The sequence below is a fragment of the Crocodylus porosus genome, unplaced genomic scaffold (assembly GCF_001723895.1).
Source record: "Crocodylus porosus isolate Cpor-Errol unplaced genomic scaffold, CroPor_comp1, whole genome shotgun sequence".
In the NCBI taxonomy this organism is placed as follows: Eukaryota; Metazoa; Chordata; order Crocodylia; family Crocodylidae; genus Crocodylus; species Crocodylus porosus.
The window spans coordinates 99188536-99206426 of record NW_017728886.1 but is presented as its reverse complement, the minus strand read 5'-3'; the positions used below and the strand labels follow the sequence as shown (position 1 = coordinate 99206426).

Here is a 17891-nt window from a genome sequence, read left to right as displayed (position 1 = left end):
TTCAGTTCCCAAACCCCCCCCTTCCCTCTCTCATTAGGGAGACAGGAAGGCTGGCAGCCGTACTTATTCAAAGGACAACTATTGATGAGAGCTAACAGCTATTGATAATGCATTTTTAATAATATTTCTAACAATGCATTACTTTGCACTTATCAGCATCAAGCTTCATCTGCCATTTTGTTGCCTATTTGCACTATTTTATGGGATCTTTCTGCATTTCTTCATAGTCAGTATTGGGGGGTTTTTACATCCTGAATTACTTGGCATCATCTGCAAACCTGGCCACTTCACTATTTATAACATTTTACAAATAATTTAATTTAATATATTAAAAACAGCACAGATCCCTGAAGAACCCTACTGCTTGCCTGACTCCATTGTGAGAGCTACCCATATACGCACATTCTTTGTTTCCTCCGTCTGTTAAACAGCTGCTGATCCATGAATGAACACTGCCAATGCCATAACAGTCCGATTTCATGAAAAGCCTGCAAGGCAGGACTTTATCAAAAGCATGATTCACATGCTTGTTGATAATCTCAAAGAAATCTAGTGCATTTGTGAGTCATGATCCCCCTTTACAAAAAATGTTGGTTCTTCTCCAGCAAGTCCTCTTCATCCATGTGAAAGACAATCCTATTTTGTATTACACTTCCTAACAGTTTGCCAGGAACAGATGTTAGGTTCATTGCAACATAGTTCCCTGCATCCCCTCTAGAACTTGGGGGGGGAAGGAGGGAAAGACTGGTGTTTTGCGGGTTACCCTCCAGTACAGAGACTATTTTCAGCAACAGGCTGTGCCAACATCATCAGATCCATACTTTCAAGTCTGAGCTCCTTTAGGACTTTTGGGAGTACGCGCTCCTAACCCCACTCATCTGGCACTGTACATCTAATGGGACACTTATTCCCAAGTCACTCCCTCTATCAACCAACTACCTGTGTTTCTAAAATGTTGAGCCATACAAACTACATTTCTTCTTTTCTGTCTTCTATTTATCATTTTTAACAATTTTGAGGGCTCAATTTAAGACCCCTTCCACAGCAACAATTCCTCCTCATTTTCATGTAACTTTAAACAAGTTATCTAAATATTTGATAAAATTTTAAGAATTACCAGGAGTTTTATTTTAATAGGGAGTCATAACTATTGCAGTTATTTTTATTTGAACTTTTTAAAACTTGGTTTTAAACTCTTTTGATTCATCTGCGTGACATAGCATAACCTTATGAGTTAACTCCCCATCCAGGTCAGGCTTTAGTGAATAGCTAGGTCACGTTTTATGTTTTAACAGCTAAAAAAAAAAAAGCTTTAAATATTTTACTTCCCTGGGTACTGAATGCCATGGATGCTAGAAGTGGTTCAACAGGATCTATACAAGCTTGCATTTCTTTTGAGAAAAGGCAATGCACTTGTGGGGAAAATAAAAATAAGAGTATTGCAACACATTAAATTTTCTAAAATTTGTTAAGCTTCTGTCTACAAGATATTTGTTGCAGAAAATGCATTTAGGTCAATTAAGTAAAGCAAGTCAGATTTTTTTTTTTTTTTAAGTGTAAAATGACATCTCTTTCCATTGGCATTTTAAATAGTCAAATCACCTCTTCACCATCTGTTTTTATTACTCTAGTAGTAGCTATACACTTCCATAATTAAAATTAGAATAAAATGCTTTAAATGAAGGAGAGTCAAGAGCTGCATTTTTTCCTTGCTCAGTGCAGCCCATTTCCAACTCACCCTCCTGAAAAATGCTTTAAGCAATAGTTTCCTAAATATTACAAAAAAAAAAAAAATGTGTGGGGTATGTTCGCGTAACTTCTTGAAAACATGCATTTTTACCTAGTGTCATCCCAGAAGGAAGAAGTCAGGTTTATTCAGCTATTTTCATACATGCAACAGCCATAACATTTTTTTCCCTCTTAATTATTAAAGCAGGTATTTGTAGTAGCAGTTTAGCATTATAGGCCTTAGAGGCCCTTGGCTGCCTCCAGTATCCTCACCCAATCCCATCCATCATGTGTTTCCATCCTCCAGTTATCTACCTTTAGTTTCTGTAGGTCTGACCCTACATCATATAGACACCTTTGCCTTGGTCTTTCAGGCAGCCTTTTCCTTCTCTGGTACCCTACAGAACACTTTCTTTGGCAGCCACGTAACTTCCATTCTTTCAATGCAGCCCAGTCATTGTAATAGTTGTGCTCCGATATCCTACATCAGGATTAGATCTCCATGCAATTGATACAACTCATTATTGGTTCTTCTGTGCCATTCTTGTATTATAGGATAATACTGTGCAAAGGGTTTTTGAAGGGGGGGGGGGGGCTTGGAAAAAAATTCTTTTAAAACGATCAAATAGCATAACATTTGCTCGAGAGAGAACCCAGGTTTGACTGTCATAGGTTATACATGACCTGAATATGGTTTTATAGACTTGAAGCTTAAGTTTCCTTAAGATGAGCTTGGATGATAGGAGCATGTGCAATGCAGAGTAAGCTCTATTTCTCGTTTCCATTCTTCCTTTGATGTCTTCTTTTATATTACTATCCTGGCCATGATATAATCTAAAATACTTGATATTGATCATTTGCTTGAAATGCGTCTTGTTCATTGTCACTTGAAGTCCCTGATTTACCACTGCCCCATTTACTAGCAGTTACTGTGTTTTTATTCACGTTCACTTGCAGTCAAATTTTATTTGCTTCATTTTTAGTCAGTCATTTTTATACAGGTCTATATCATTCATATTTTCACTTATGAAAAGCTGTATCATCAGCATATGCAAGGACTTTGTGCCCTTCATTCAGTTGAACTTCTCCCTTCATGTTATTTATGCGCCAAGTACTTTTTCCAGTGCCAGCTTGAATAGGAAGGGAGATGCATCATCTCCCTATATCAATCCAGTTCCAATTGGGATGGGAGCCAATTTTCTTCCATAGGCACTAATGCCATTTCTTAACTCATGCATGCAAACAACGGAGTTCAAGTGGTTTGCTGGGAGTTCCCAAGTAGGTATTCGTAAAGATAAAAACATTGCCTTCAGTGTTGAAAGGACTCTGAGAATTTTTTTTCCTGCAACTGTCGAACTACAGACTTCTATAAGATTGTATTTTCTAGCTGACGCGGAAGTTTGGCTGGAGAAGGGGAAAAGTTCGCTTTTTCTGCCCTATTTGTCAGCATCAGGTTGGAAGTAGTATACTAGAACATTTGTTATTTATTTTAATTGTAGCAAACATCTTTTTGGTGCATCTATTAATTGATTAATAATAACACATTTTAATAAATATTGTACGACTGTAATGCAGATAATAGAAAAGGCATCATTTCAGCTGCATTTGCAGGTTCTCATTGAATACCTAAAAGCTTCACTAAACCTTCCTAAATACAAAACAAACTTCAGGCAAAGGGAAAGGATGGCAAGAGAGAGAGTAGAACAGAAATATGGTTATGGAAATGTTTGAGATGGGAGGGGATTTTATATTAGCTGAGGTTCATTTACTTGGATGTTTCTTTAAATCCCAGCTTCTACATTAGAGCTCTTTCATGGCAGAATTCAGAGTTGACAAGAGACAGAGTCAGTTCTTCCTGAACCCCAGAGGACTGGATTTACTGTTCTCAATTGGATAAGTGAAGTACACTTTTCAAACCCTTTCTTCCAATAGATTTTTTTTTAAGCTTAAATCAAATAAGCTTACAAGCTTCCCTTGCTTTATGCTGTACATGCGTTCCTGGAAAACAGCGCATAATTCAAATTCACATAAAAGGGAACCCACTTTACATTGTAACAAATAAGGATACGCTCCAAGACCTTGACTGTACTGACTCCCAGACCCATTTCTACCACTTTTACAAAGACAATTTTAATACTCGCCAACAACAGGCAGTACACACAAGCACAGGGTGGTGGTGAATGTTACCATAACGGAGATGTCAACTACAGAAACAAGTGTTGCAGACAAAGAGCGAGGAGCGCAGACCCACACAGGAGACTGAATTTTGGTGCGCATCACTCCCACAATGCACTGCACAAAGCAGCTGACTGTGGGCTTCCACCACAATGATCGCATAAGAGTGAATTTACCTCGCATGTAATGACTTTGGTATAAAAAGGGTCATCACATAAGAGCAAATTCGTACATACAGAACCTGTGTAAAGCGAGGGAAACCTGTACCTCACCATTTCTTACCAAAGATCACTTACAAGATAAAATTCAACTTTCAAGCCTTATCTAATTAAACATAAAAAAAAAAAGTACAGCTAAAATTTAACATTAGAAAAATTGTTGCTTGCCTCTCTGTTCCTACCCAATCGAAAAAAAACAAGTCCAACTACAGTGGCTTTTGGGAAGAAGGGGTCTGGGAGCAAGGATAAGCAAAACTAAGACACCTTTGGACAAAGCTGGACACGGAAAGTTTTAGCAAAACAAATGAACTTTCTGAAAATTAGCAAAGGGTGGAAACAAGTCACAGGAGTCAGCAAAGAACCCTACTCAGTCATTTGTCTTGCAGCTACATAACAGGTGTTTTATATTATGGACTGTAAGCTGTCTAACCTCAGACAACTCCGAGCCAAAACCAAGACCACTCCGACCTCAACCATTGAGCTCCAGTACACTGATGATGCCATAGTGTTAACTCTCAGCTCTGTGTTCTCGGGGAAGCCTGGCACAAGACACAGTCTGTCCGACTCACAAAGAACTCTCCCCCTCCCCACCTCGGCCTGAACAAGAACTGATTAGAGGAAGGACTTACAAGAGACAAGGAAGAAGCAGTGGGAGACGCACCTAAAGCCCTCCACACAAGGGTGGCAAGAATGAAGCAACTCCCCAGGTCTCGTTTGTTTAAATGGGGATGGGACAGGCATGCACCTTCATTAGCATTCAGGATGGAGAACAGAGAGTCCAAGGCAAGGACCGCACCGAATTCTGGGCTGGGGGATCCCTGCTCCAAATGCTTATCAACCCACGTCTACATACACCCAGCTCAGCATTTATCAGACCAATTCTAGTAAGGACTCCTCTATTGGTATCTAAAACACTGAATCTGCCCATCTGTATTGTGAGCTCCCTCAGAGTAATGCCATCCATGGCCAGGAGTGATCAGTTCCTATTATCCAGCATATGAGCCATTGTTTACCCCTAAACAAAACCTAGTGTCCTCCCTTAAGCCATTGTTAGTTCTCCACAAAAACCCCTACCCAATCTCAAGTGTCTGTCCTGGTGCTTGGATCCAACGCTGCACCAGTTCCTCTCCTTTTCTGCCTGGAATCTCTCCCTTCATTGTGCTGGGGCCTCTGCCTGTCTGTCTGCCAGCTCCAACAACAGCTGGGAACCTCAACTGGTTCAAGCTTCGCCAAGTGGTGAGACCCCAACTGTCTCTCTCTCCAACTTCAGGAACCTGACTTTTACTCTTTACTTCAGGCACAGCTTTCTAGACCAGACTTTTGCTAATCAAACTTGAGCTCGACTTCCCCAAAACCCTAACTGAAACTACATAATACTATAACTGTTTATTGGTCTCTCTCTTGTATGGCTATTATTACTGGTATCATCATAAGTTCATATACCTGGCAATAAATAACTTTTATGATCAAGCTGGTTGCTATACTCTCTCTCTCTCTCTCTCTGAACTTCACTTACTCTTTCTTCCCTTGATCTCCCCATTTGCTCTGCAGCAACACTTCTTTTACATAAGCCAAAGATCCCTGTAATGCCCAACACTGCAATGGGGTCTGCTCATCAACAGGGTTACTACTAGGACCATTGTAACAAGAGATTGTAAAGTGCTGAGTTTTGAGGTGCATGAGAGTATCAGCTGAAAGTGCTGATCAGACCCAACCTGATCAGACTTACTCCGTTAGCACGTGTGCGTGCCTAACTGCATTTATTATTGTCCTGCTGAAATAAGGGATGAACTGAGTTCAAGGCACATGAAGGTGTCAGCCTATCAATGCTGAACAGTCCGGCCCGAATCAGATGCGCTCTGTTAAACCTGTGTGCTTGTGTGCGATTGCAACAATGATGAACTGAGTTCATGGCATATGAAGGCGTTAGCCTGTTAATGCTTAATAACCTGGCCTAGCTCAGGCATGTCCTGGTGTGTGTGTGCACACACACATGTGTACACATGTTTGACTGATGCGGTGGTTGAAGGAACCCAGCCCCATTGAAACCAAGTCCTACAAGACAGCTCCATTGGGGGTGAGGACTTGCAGAAGGGAGAGATACAGCTCCATATAGAAACAAGTAGCACAAGCAGCACACTGATGGAATTACAGAGCGCGCCACTGCCAGCCTAGGCTCTAGGCAGCTGCTGCCAGCCACACAGAGCCTGGGCTGCTCCCAGCAGGTGGCTGGGAGGCTGCAAGCCCTCTGCAAGCACCCAGGCTCTGTGGCTGGCAGCAGCTACCCAGAGCCTGGGCTGGCTGCAACCGGGAGGCTGCAAACAGCTGCTTTGGGCTCCCGCATTAGTTCCATACTGGCAGGGGCATGTGCGCCTCAGAGTAGACAGCAGGGGAGGGACCCGAGGCAGCACAACCCTGGCCTTTCCCCTGCTGCTGGCACAGAGCTGGTGACTGGGCTCTGGAGTCTGGCACAGCTGGTTGTAGCCAGCCTGCAGTAGGCAGCAAGACAGCTGCGCCAGGTTCCACAGCCCCGGCATCAGCTCCATGCTGGCAGCAACTCCTCACCCACCTCAGAGCGGGCAGTGGGGATAGGGCCTGAGGCAGCACAACCCTCCCCCTGCCTGGCAACCTGCCATGGTTGGTGGTCTCAGGAAACTTTAAACAGACATTCATTAACTTAAGGGAGATGCTTTAGTTCAACCAAAGCCATGAGATTTGAAGCAGGAATTAATTCAGGGAATCCTACAAGCCTGTGTTATGCAAGAGCTCAGACTAGATGAATTGCACAGTGGTCCCTTATGACCATAAAAGTCTAGGTAAATGTACTGAAACACAGCATATTTTCTCCAGGCCACTCCTCCTCCAGTTTCTGACATACCCACATTTCAAAACTAAAAGCAAAAGGCAGTGCTGTTCTGTTGACCTCAAATAATTTTGACCTTGGGAAGCCTGTAAATCTTTTTAAAATCCTCAGCACTATACACATCCTCAGAAAGGTTATTCCTCATTAACCCATTTGTGTTAGTACCGACAGTCATAATACATTGTTTAGCCAAAGAAAAAAAAAAAAAAACGGCACCATGCCCCAAAATTTCCCTGCTATACTAAAACTGGGGTTAAACAAATAAACTGATACAGCTCTTCCGGTTTGGGGCAAGGAAGGAAGGCAAACAGGACCCTTTTAAAATCTTACGGTGAAAAAACAGAGGAGTCCCAGGCTTGGAGCTCCCATCAAAATATGCAAGGAACAATCACTTACATGCTCCATTTGACTGGCAATTACCTCAAAATTCGCCACTAGTGGTGGGACGTAAGAGAGTGTTTATCTGCAATATTTCACAGGCACTTAGAGGAGGACTATGGGCTTTGACCCCTGTGTAGATCCCCAGGATAAAAGGCTTAGGCTCTGGAGAAATCCAATTTGTTTTCACCCTCAATGTCAATGCAGAAAAGAAGAGATCAGAATGAACAGTAAAACAATAAAAAGGTAGTGAGAACTTCTGCTAGGAAGGCAAGCTTTATAAACTTCTTCTAACATCACACTGAAGGGCCCTGCTCTGAATTGGGAATTGAAAAGGAGTAAAAGGAGCTAGAGCAGATTAGCCTGCTTGGCAGTCAAGTGGCCTGGGTTCCAGCCCCTGCTTTCAGGGATTATTTCTGATTTTCATCCAATAACCACTTAACAGAGTACATAATCAATCCAGGCAGCAGGAACCAGAACCCAGGCATAGCTGCACTGTCCTTCAACCTCCTTCCTGTATGCCCTAATCACTAGGCTGGGTTTTTGGTTGTAGCCATGTTGGTCTAAGGACATAGGCAGGTCAGCTTCTTTGAGTAGATGCGATTGTATTTTATTAAACCAACTAAGTAGTTGGAAAAAAGTTCTTAGCAAGCTTTTGTGCGCAATCACCTTTCTTCAGGCATAAGAAGTCCCTGTGTCTAAAGAAGGATGACTGTGCCCAAAACCTTGCTAAGAACTCTTTTCCAACTACTTAGTTGGTCTAATAAAATAATCATATCTGCTCAAAGATCCTCACCTGCCTAATAAATCACTAGGCTACACTCAGACTCTTGGCTTCAACACTAACATTCTCCAGTGCAGCAATCCAGCTTCTATAGATGTAGAAAGGGACCCATCCCGAGTTTTCTCTGGCTTTACAGTTATTGAACTCTCCAGAAAGGGAGACAATGTAGGTTTTTATTCCCCTAGGGCAGAGAAGACCAAAGAGCCTAGCACCCAAGTCTCCCACTTCTTGGGCTGTTGCTCAAACCATCAAACTTCAGTGAAAAAGAAAGTGATGGGGAGTCACTTGAGTGACAATGAAAAGGGGCATTTGTAGATAAGACAGGGGTTTAAATTGAAGCAGTGGGTTTTTAAAAAAAACCACACCGCTTCCATTTAGGGCAAAATAAACCCCTGTGTTGTGTACACCTGTGTCTTTACCTGCCTCTCCAGCAGCAGGGAAGGGACAGTGAGCTGCTGACAGACCGAGCAGTCCCCAAGCTGCAAGGGGGTGGGGGCTGGTGCTTCCCTCCGCAGCAGCAGGCCCCCCCCCCAGGCAGCACCCACTCACCCACAGGCACTGGGGCCCTGCGCCGCTCAGGCAGGCAGGCTCCAAGGGAAAAAAAAAAAAAAAAAAAAAAAAAAAAAAAGGATCAGTCTCACCACTTCTTTTCCCTCCCTTCAGTGCAGCCTGCCTTTCTGGGTTGCTGCGGGGTTGCCTGTGCAGCTCCTGAGCTGCACAGAGCCCAGCGATTCCTTCCATGGCTGTAAGGTAGCAAACAAACTCCTTGGAAGGGTTTTAGTTTCCTGCGCCCCAAAGTCATTTAAGACGCATTACACCATTGAATTTGCTAGTGGCTGGAATTAACATGCAATACGCCACTGAATTTGCAAACTCATGCAAACAGCAACGCCATTAAAGCAGGCCATTTAAATGCCCACCATTAAAGTGGGCATTTAAACCACTTTAATGTGTTGTCTACAAGGCTGCTGTGCTTTGCTTTGACCTCTGTGCTGTTGAGGTGCACTAAGCATGCTCAGAGCACCCTGGGCTACCCTGGGACTTGGAGTGTAAGCATTTGCTCTCCCTTGCCTCTGAATCACAGTGAACTGTAGTGGGAATAAAACTGCAAGACAGTTAGTGGCCAAGACTGGGACAATTCCACAAACACAAGAGGCTGGGTTTACAGGCTTACAGAACTTCTAGTCCAGAGACATCTAAATATTAGGGAAAATGTCCCCACTTGGAGGGTAGTAAAGACACTGGAACAGGTTACCCAGAGAGGTGGTGGAATCTCCATCCTTGGGGGTTTTCAAAACCCAGCTGGACAAAGCTTTGGCTGGGATGATCTGCTGGGAGCTGGACCCGCTTCCTGAGGTCCCTTCCAACCCTAATCTTTTATTATTCTAAATGCATTTCAGAGTTAAACTGACCATTGAATGGGGATTTCCTAGAACCTTTTTCTGGACTGAGGTGCCCAGAATTCATTAAGTCACATTCTAGGTGCCTAATGTGTTCCTCTAGATCTCATCTAATCTCTGAGAAAGGTACTGTCCCCTTTCCCCAGCCCTTTTGGATTTTTCCTGAGCCCAACTGCTTGTTAAGGTACTGCACCTAGTCTTGACTGATGATGCATCCAAACACTCATGATTTAAAAGTATCATTGCGTGCCTTTTACTTGACTGTCCATTTCATATATTCACATGAAACAAAAACAAGGTCCTGAAAACTTCATGGTCAGAATGTCATTTGGGGCTTTTGAGAGGTAAGAAATATTAAGCCCCCTATTATTTTTACTGCCGCAGAACCTTTGAGACACAAACATTAGTATACCTCTCCTTCCCCCCTGCCATTTTTGTAGGGGGGACCAAAAAGTGCGATGGGACTTGAAACAGCTGGAACACCAACTTCTGTTTTTATCCAAAAGGTATAAAATAAAGATTTAAATGATATGTAGCACTTATACAGTATCCTTGTCTAACCAGTGTTCAAGTTTTACACATACTGCTGAAGTAGAAGGACAAGCCATGTTAAAATACCAAACTTCGGTAACAACTCTGTTTTTTCCTGATCTGGTTTGATTGGCTGGACATTCCACCACTTATTCAGTATGTAAAATTTTACAACACACGCTGGCTAGCTGTTGAATTTCCCAGCTATTGAAAAGATCTAGTTTGAAGAACAAGATCTCATTAAATCAACAATCTTTTGTCATTTCCATAAACTATTTCTCAGGCTCAAAGAGTCAATGCCCCCATGCCTCAACAGATATGCATCACAAAGCAAACTGTGTGCAAGGAAGAAGGGGGGGTTGGGGAGGAGGGGAGTTATTTCTATGGTCCTCCTATTCAAGTATTTTTCCACACTGGCAAAGAACTATCCCTTGCAGCCCAGAACTATGGCTGGGTTTTGCATCTGCTTGGGTGGGCACTTCTGCCTGTTTTAGATGAGTCCAGGTTATAGCACAAACTCTTATCCATTTTCCCGTTCAAAAGAAAAAAACCCTCATATTTGAAGTAGCAATTTATTTCCTATAATAAGCCCAGCTTTAAGCCTACAAAATTATTTTCCAGCTGAAGTTATGAAGAGAACCGAGATGAAACAATAGGGGAAAAGGATTTATTTTATGAACCAAGGTTAAACTGAATAATGAATGCAAGTGATGTTAATTTGAGAAGTGACAAATTGACTTCCTGAGAAGTCAGTCTGGAACATCTCAAAGAACATAGTTCGAAACTCAAGCCATCTTTATTCAATTCTCCTGAGGAATTTTGAATGTTCTGGTAAGTGAATTAGAAGTTTAATAATCATGAATACATGAAACAACTCTTTTAAGATACATTATTAATGCACATATTAGGACATGTGCAGGCTTTAGTCTATAGACTAACTGCAGAGCTGAACCAGCCACTTTGTAGACCATTATCATTCTCCTGATCTGGGCTTCAAAAACTAAGGAATCTATACTGCTGATGGCTTGATACCATCAGCAATATAGATTCTTTGTCTTCCCAGAGAGGAAAGACAAGTGACATGGACCCTAGAATCCAGCCATCTCTCTCAGGCAGAAAGCAACACGGAGCTCTGGGAAAAAGCAAAAAAAATAGAAATAGAAAAATACAAACAGTATGACAAGCAGTGGAATTGGAAAACCCCCCAAAATGTCCTGAATATTTTGATAATTTCAGTAAAACCGGGAAAAGTCTAAAGATTTCTCAAATGAAACAAACACCAAACACCACATTAAATATAGGCTTTTAATGTTTAACCCCTTAACCCACCTTAGCACAACGTTGTGTTCACTTTCAAAATATGCACCATGAAGATTGGAAATCTAGTTAGTGTTATACAATTTTACCTTGGGAATTATAACACTGTTTTTCATTAGTCAAATCCAGATTTACAGCCGACTGAATAATTTGTCTCATTCTGAACAGGTTGAATTTTTTGGGGGAAAAAATTAGTAACTTGGGAAGATCACAGTCAATTGAATGAATACTGTTTGTAAGTCTCTACCACCACCAAATAATTTTCTGTGCTACTACACCTGATCTACATTTCTAACATAGATTGCACACAACCTTCCTTACTAGAAACAGATGCATACAAAATACCTAGCACTGTGTATGGGTCACAAGAAACACCAGCTTTTCATGTGGTAAACATTTTTCAAAAGCATGCTCTGTCTAAGTTTCACTGATTTGAACCAGAAGTCCTCAACTTTACCCAAGTGCATAACTGCTCGAACTGGGGTGGCCACTCACATATTCCCTTGGTGAGGAGCATGCCTTCCTTGCTTAATCAGCAGTAAGGGGTGGGCCTGCCACCTCCTCAGCCAATCAGCAGCAAGGGATGGGGCCAACAAAAAGACCACCTCCCTCCTTCTCTGGTTGGGAACCCTGCTCCTCCTGGCCATGTACCAACCTACCTCTAGGCACAGCCAATAGAACCACGAGGAAAAAGAATTAGCATGCATTTCCACCAATTAACTGAAAAACAGGACTTTGGGGGGTATGTTCCTCCATTTTTAAATGGAGAGGGGGGCAAAGGGTTTAAAAAAACAGGACAGTCCAGTATAACAGGGTTAATAGGACACCCTAGCTAGAACACCTTGCCGTCCTGCAACTGTGCTTTCCACATCTCTCTTGAAAATACATGTTGCACAATTTGTTACTTAAAAACAGTTTGTAAAGAGGTAGGTTTGGTTATAATCTTCTAGTTAGAGGGTAGGCAAAACATGGCCCATAGGCTGTATCCAGCCCATCAACTGATTATATCCAGCCCATGGGTAGGCAGTGCAGGTAGTGGCTCCGACTCTGGACTCTGCTGGTGCCATTAGGGATGCTGGGTGAAAGCAGCCCTGCCTGCCCACCCTGGGCAAGCCATGCTTGGGCACCAGAGGCTCCAGCTCAAGCTCCAGCTCCAGCCTCTGCTGGCGCCATGCGGGATGCTGTGCAGAACCAGCCCCACCTGCCCAGCTCCACACAGCAGGGCCTGGGCGAGCCACACTCAGGCCCTGGGTCTCCACACAGGCTGGGCCAGCAGCACCCCACCTGCCTGCATCTCAGAGCTGGCAGGAGCTGCCCCAGGTGCTGGGACTATGCAGCAGGTGCTCTGCACCTGTGCCCAGAGGCAGCAAAGCTTCCCCAGCACCTCCCAGTAGATAAAGCCCTGGTCCCAGCCCTGCCCTGCTTCTCACCTTGCCCTGCGCAGTGCCATGAGTTGGCTCAACCACCTGCAGCCACCTCCTAGGTGCAGCCAGCATGGCTGCTATCCTGTCCACCCACATGAAGCTGTCCCCAGTGCCCTGGGGCTGGGGCTTCTCCTGGGGAAAGGGCACCCCTGGGATGCAGGTGGGAACTGCAGGTCCCTGGTGGGGAGCTGGGGTAGGCTGAGGGGACTGCGAAGCTTCCCCAGGCTTTTTGGGGGCAAGTGTGGATGGGAATGGGTTGGGGGCGGGCAGGTTTGGGATGCAGGTGGTTCAAGAGGCATGTCAGAGCACAAGCTGAGGCAGGCTCCCTTGTGATTGAGGAGCGAGGCTGGGCAGTGGCAGGGCTCTGTTGAGGGTAGGAGCATCCTCCCTTGGCCGAGTGTCCTGCTGCCTGCTTTTGGTTCCCTTGCAAGGGAAAGACTAATTTTGAGCTATTATGCAATTGTCTCTATACGCATTACTCAAAAAATAAATAAAGAAATAACTCGAGACAAAAATATGTTTTTTGAAACAAAATTAAAATATTTTCTAGTAGCCATTTGATTTTAGCATACAATGTGTTTTTATCTATCATGTGTTAAGTGATATCTTCACTATTACATTGTGTGTACATGGCCCTCAGCAGCTAAACAAACCTCATTAAGTGGCCCTTCAACTGAAATTACTGCTTACTCCTACTCTAGTTTGTCCTGTAAACAACACACGCTGTAGCCTTCAACCACATTCCTGCATCTAGCCCAAATATTTGTGAATGAAGAAAAGTTTCCTTTTAGAGAGGGAGCTAATCCCAATTCTAAAATTCAGGCAATGGAAAATTTCCCACATTTTTAAAAAAGCTACTTCAGTAGTTATTTACTCACACTTTCATATTTCTCTCTTATTTCCAGGTTGAACACTGATGCCTTCAACTTCCAACCCTTCTAGCACTGTTATGCTTTTCTGTACAACTTAGAGTTCTTTAGTATTAGAAATGGTCCCGTGCAGGTAATTATTGACTGCTGCCTCTTAGCCTCTCCTTCACTAAACAAAATCAGAATGCCCATTAGGTATGTTTTCTAGTCATTCCTGTAGTTCACACATTAAAAATGTATGCAATTTTGACCTCCTTCATGAAGCCTAGATGCAAAAACACAGCAGTGTTCCCACCAGTGCCGTGTATAGGAGGTAAGAACACCCCCATCCTACTGCTTCATATTGCCTCCGCTAGTATATCCGATCATTTTTGGTATTCATTTTTGCAATGGGAGCTTTTGTTCTCATGGTTATCTACAATAACCTTTAAATCCTGTTTAGTTGCTGCTTTCCACTGGCCTCCATCCCATCAGCATGATTTACATTTTGTTCCTAACAATATACCATCTCAGGATTTAGATGCAACAATTTTGATGTGCCAGCCTTACCAAACAACCCAGATCACTCTGTAGAACTATTTCATCATTATTTACTGTACCATTACAGGTACTATGCCATTTAAGTAACTTTTTTTTTCTGATAAAGGCTGTAGATTAACTAACTTTGAGGCAAGACCTAATCCACACCCCCAGAAACACTCATAACACCCCCATTAAGAAACTGGATTGAAATCTCTTAGGAAAGCCCTTTTTTAACTCTAAAGTGCTAGATTATTTTGCACAAGCCTAAAGGGTTCCTTTTCCAACTAAAATATCATTATGTTGAGCATCTTATTTTAAGCTTGACTATATTCCAAGGCCATTTGATCATTAAACCCCCACAGCACAACTCACATTTCTTAATAAAAAAATTAAAAGATCCTTAAGGAAAAACTTGATCTTTTCTTTAGTCTGACCTGGCAGTCAGTAACAGGCCAGGTTTAATTTACAAAGTTTGCCAACACAGCTGTCAGATTAAGTGTGGAAAAAACCCTATGCTAGCCCACTAAGTGTAGGTACAGCTATGCAAAAATAAGTACTTTTATTGGCTTTGTTCACCTTGCTCATGGAAAAGGTATAGCAATGTTGGTGGCAGGGAAGGGAAAAAGTGCATGTCTGTAGGCATGTGCTACTTTTCCGCTAGGGGGCTCTGCTGACTTACCAATTCTAGCATCACCATCGCAGGAGAGACTTCTGCGGACAAATCCAGTCCCAGCAATACTAAGTTTTATGCTTTATCAGTCTCAACATCAATTCATAAAACTCCCAAATTCCCTACATCTTCTCCAAAGGTTAAGCCAATGCTGAATCATAGTAGTAGGTGTAAATGATAGCTATTTCTAATTCAGGAGTGGGTGTTGCAGGAGAAGCACAGCAGCAAGGGGTCAGAAAAGGACAACAAACATAAGAACCTTATTGATGAATCTGCCAACGTTCATGTTTGTGAAGGTTTCCCCTCCCCTAGTGATATAACCTCACACAAATTGAAGTTTAAACTTAAGACGCAACTAAATCAAATAATGTTTAAACAAGTTGCAACAAGGCAGCATTTTCTTAAGGTTTTACTCTGAAAACTTTTTAAGGCCTGTTTAATATCCTTGTGGAGGTCTTGTCATAATATAAACTGAATAACCTGTGCTCGACTCAACAACTGCAATTAAGTTGAAGGCTTTGAAAGCATCATGGGCAATTCAGTAAATCCTGTAATTTGTAATAATTCTATAAGATACAGTGAGTCAGACAACAAGTCACCCTTTCCATTAGGGTTTGTGGCTTCTATCCATTAACACAAATAAAGCTTTACATTACAGAGGAAGTGTTCAGGAGCAGTTCTTTTTCCATCATCATTTTCTCGAAGAGGAAACTCAATTATTAATTCTGATAGTCTTTCATGCAATTCTAGTTCATATGACCATAGCCCCTCTACTCTGCACATCCACTTAGTGTTTATAAACTGGCATGGCATTAGAAGCGTCTGGGGCGTTTGTAGACGACACTTTAAAGCAGGTTTAAAGTGGATTAAATGCCTTTCGCACCACTCTAAATGGCATTGCTGTTTGCACATTTGGCGGCATATTGCACATTAAACTCCAGCTGCTGTAGCACATTTGGCAGCATAATGTGCCTTACATGGACTTTGGGATGCAACAAACAACCCTTGGGTGCTGCAAAGTACAACACCTCCGAGGAGTTTTAGGTTTCCTACCCTACAGCCATGGAGGGGAGCACCAGGCTCTGTAAGACTCAGGAGCTGTGCAGGCAGCCCACCAGCAGCCCGGGAAGGCAGGCTCCACAGAAGCAGAACATGAAAAAACCAAAAACCCCACAACCAACCAACCAGGGGGGCGGGGAGACACGCTGCTGTGGCACAGGGAAGCATCAGCTCCCCCCCACCCCTGGACTGCTCCACCCGCCAACAGCTCGCTCTCCCCTGGAGAGGCAGGTAAGGATCAGGCTCTGACACAGGCGTTTACTTTGCCATAAATTGAAGTAGTGTTTTTAAAAAAAAACAACTGCTACAATTTAGGGAGAATTAAACCCTTGTGTCGTGTACAAACCCCCTAGATGTCTTCTCTCACAGCATTTTGTCTAGTTAAATTTGCTATCATGTTGGCTCACCAGAATAAAATGGACATAAAATTGGAGCTAATGAAGCGAGTACAATAACTCAAACATTATAAGATAACGAACCAAAGAATTTAGCTTTGTAACACTGGCAACTTGCAAACTAGAGAAGTAACAATGCAAACATTCTTTAAAAAAAGTTTTAAATAAGTGTTTGCATGTATTATTAAGGTAGAAATAAATTTGGGGTCTAGTAATCTGGACTATGTCTGGCTGCTGCAAACAATACTATATTAAAGACCTCCTTATTAAATCCTATATTACATTAAAAGAATCCCTACCTTTTAACCATAATGGTCACTCAAGTCGTCAGCAGGGCTGAAGTCTTAAAAATTTACAGCACAGCCTAATTCTAACTGAAGTAAAAGATGAACTAAGGGTAGCAGTAGGCTGCTTTCCATCATTGGGTCGGCCACTAGAAGCAAGTGAGACACCTCTCCTCCTTCCCAGACTCACATTCCATCCCCATGACAAAGCAAGCCCTCCTCTATTCCAAGCCCTTCATTAATTTCCACTTTCATCTTCTCCTATTTTCCCCTTAGTTTCTTTCTGTCCCTCTTTCCCATTCCCTTGCTACTTAGGATCTAGTGGGGGAAAAAAGTCTCAAGAGCACAGGCAAGATGACATTCCTGTCCTCAGGGCCTGCACTCAGGAACCAGTGTTGCCAAGTGAACAGTAAAATCTGACCCTCTGTACAATAATCAAGTAGATAATTGCAGAGAGTGGCCAAAACATTTAATAATTCAAGATAATGCATACATCCTAGCATTTGAAAGAAATATTCTTATCTGATCAATTTTCTAACTTCAGACAAGCTTGAATACTTTTTGTGCATGCGGACTCCAAAGTGAAATTTGGCAGGGAAAATAAGAGTTCAAAAAGGGGGCTGCAAGCAAACTAATGAAAAAATATTAGTTGTTTATGGTAATACAATCATGTATTAAGAGTGAAAAAACCCTAAAGTTTGTGATATCCAATAATGTTTTGTAAAAAACAAGGGTTTGGAGGTTCCAGTACAGTATTCCCTGCTTTTGCAAATCTGGCAAAGCTGACAGGGACACGGCAGTGCCTCAGCTAATAGGAAGAGCAGCTTCAGGAAGGTGCGGATTTGGGAACTGTCAGTAAGAAACGTGCTTACTTGGCACAGGTTATTTAAAGAAAGTTGTGGCTGCTCTTCACGGAACACCGACTAAGCACTTCCCAAGAAATTCACCCTAAAGCACACATCCAACCTAAGTGTCACCCCAACCAACTGAAATTTGGTGAAGATGCAAGTCACTGAGAGCAGTATCTAACACTGACAAATAGCAGGCAACCTTAGCCATGGACACAGCTCTGAGTTCTACTTTTCATTATGTAGATCAGCAGTTTTCAAAATTAATTTATTTGCAGACCCCTAAACAATTTCAAATGGAGGTGCAGACCCCTTGGAATTATACATGGGCATTCATATACTTCTGACTGATCACAGTCATCGGGTCTGCAGGCTACAAGTTGAAAACCACTCAAGTAGATGTTGACCACCACACTAAAAAGGGTT

General features: G+C 42.6%; 1 protein-coding gene across 1 annotated transcript in view; it reads right to left on the bottom strand.

Moving 5' to 3' along the window:
• LOC109310758 (solute carrier family 12 member 7-like) overlaps positions 1-13763 on the bottom strand; it is a 25934-nt gene extending 12171 nt beyond the window's left edge. The window contains exon 1 of the mRNA XM_019536139.1: positions 13697-13763. The gene's annotated coding sequence lies outside the window, so the exon portion shown is untranslated. The remainder of the gene's footprint in view (positions 1-13696) is intronic.
• Positions 13764-17891: the final 4128 nt, after the last annotated feature.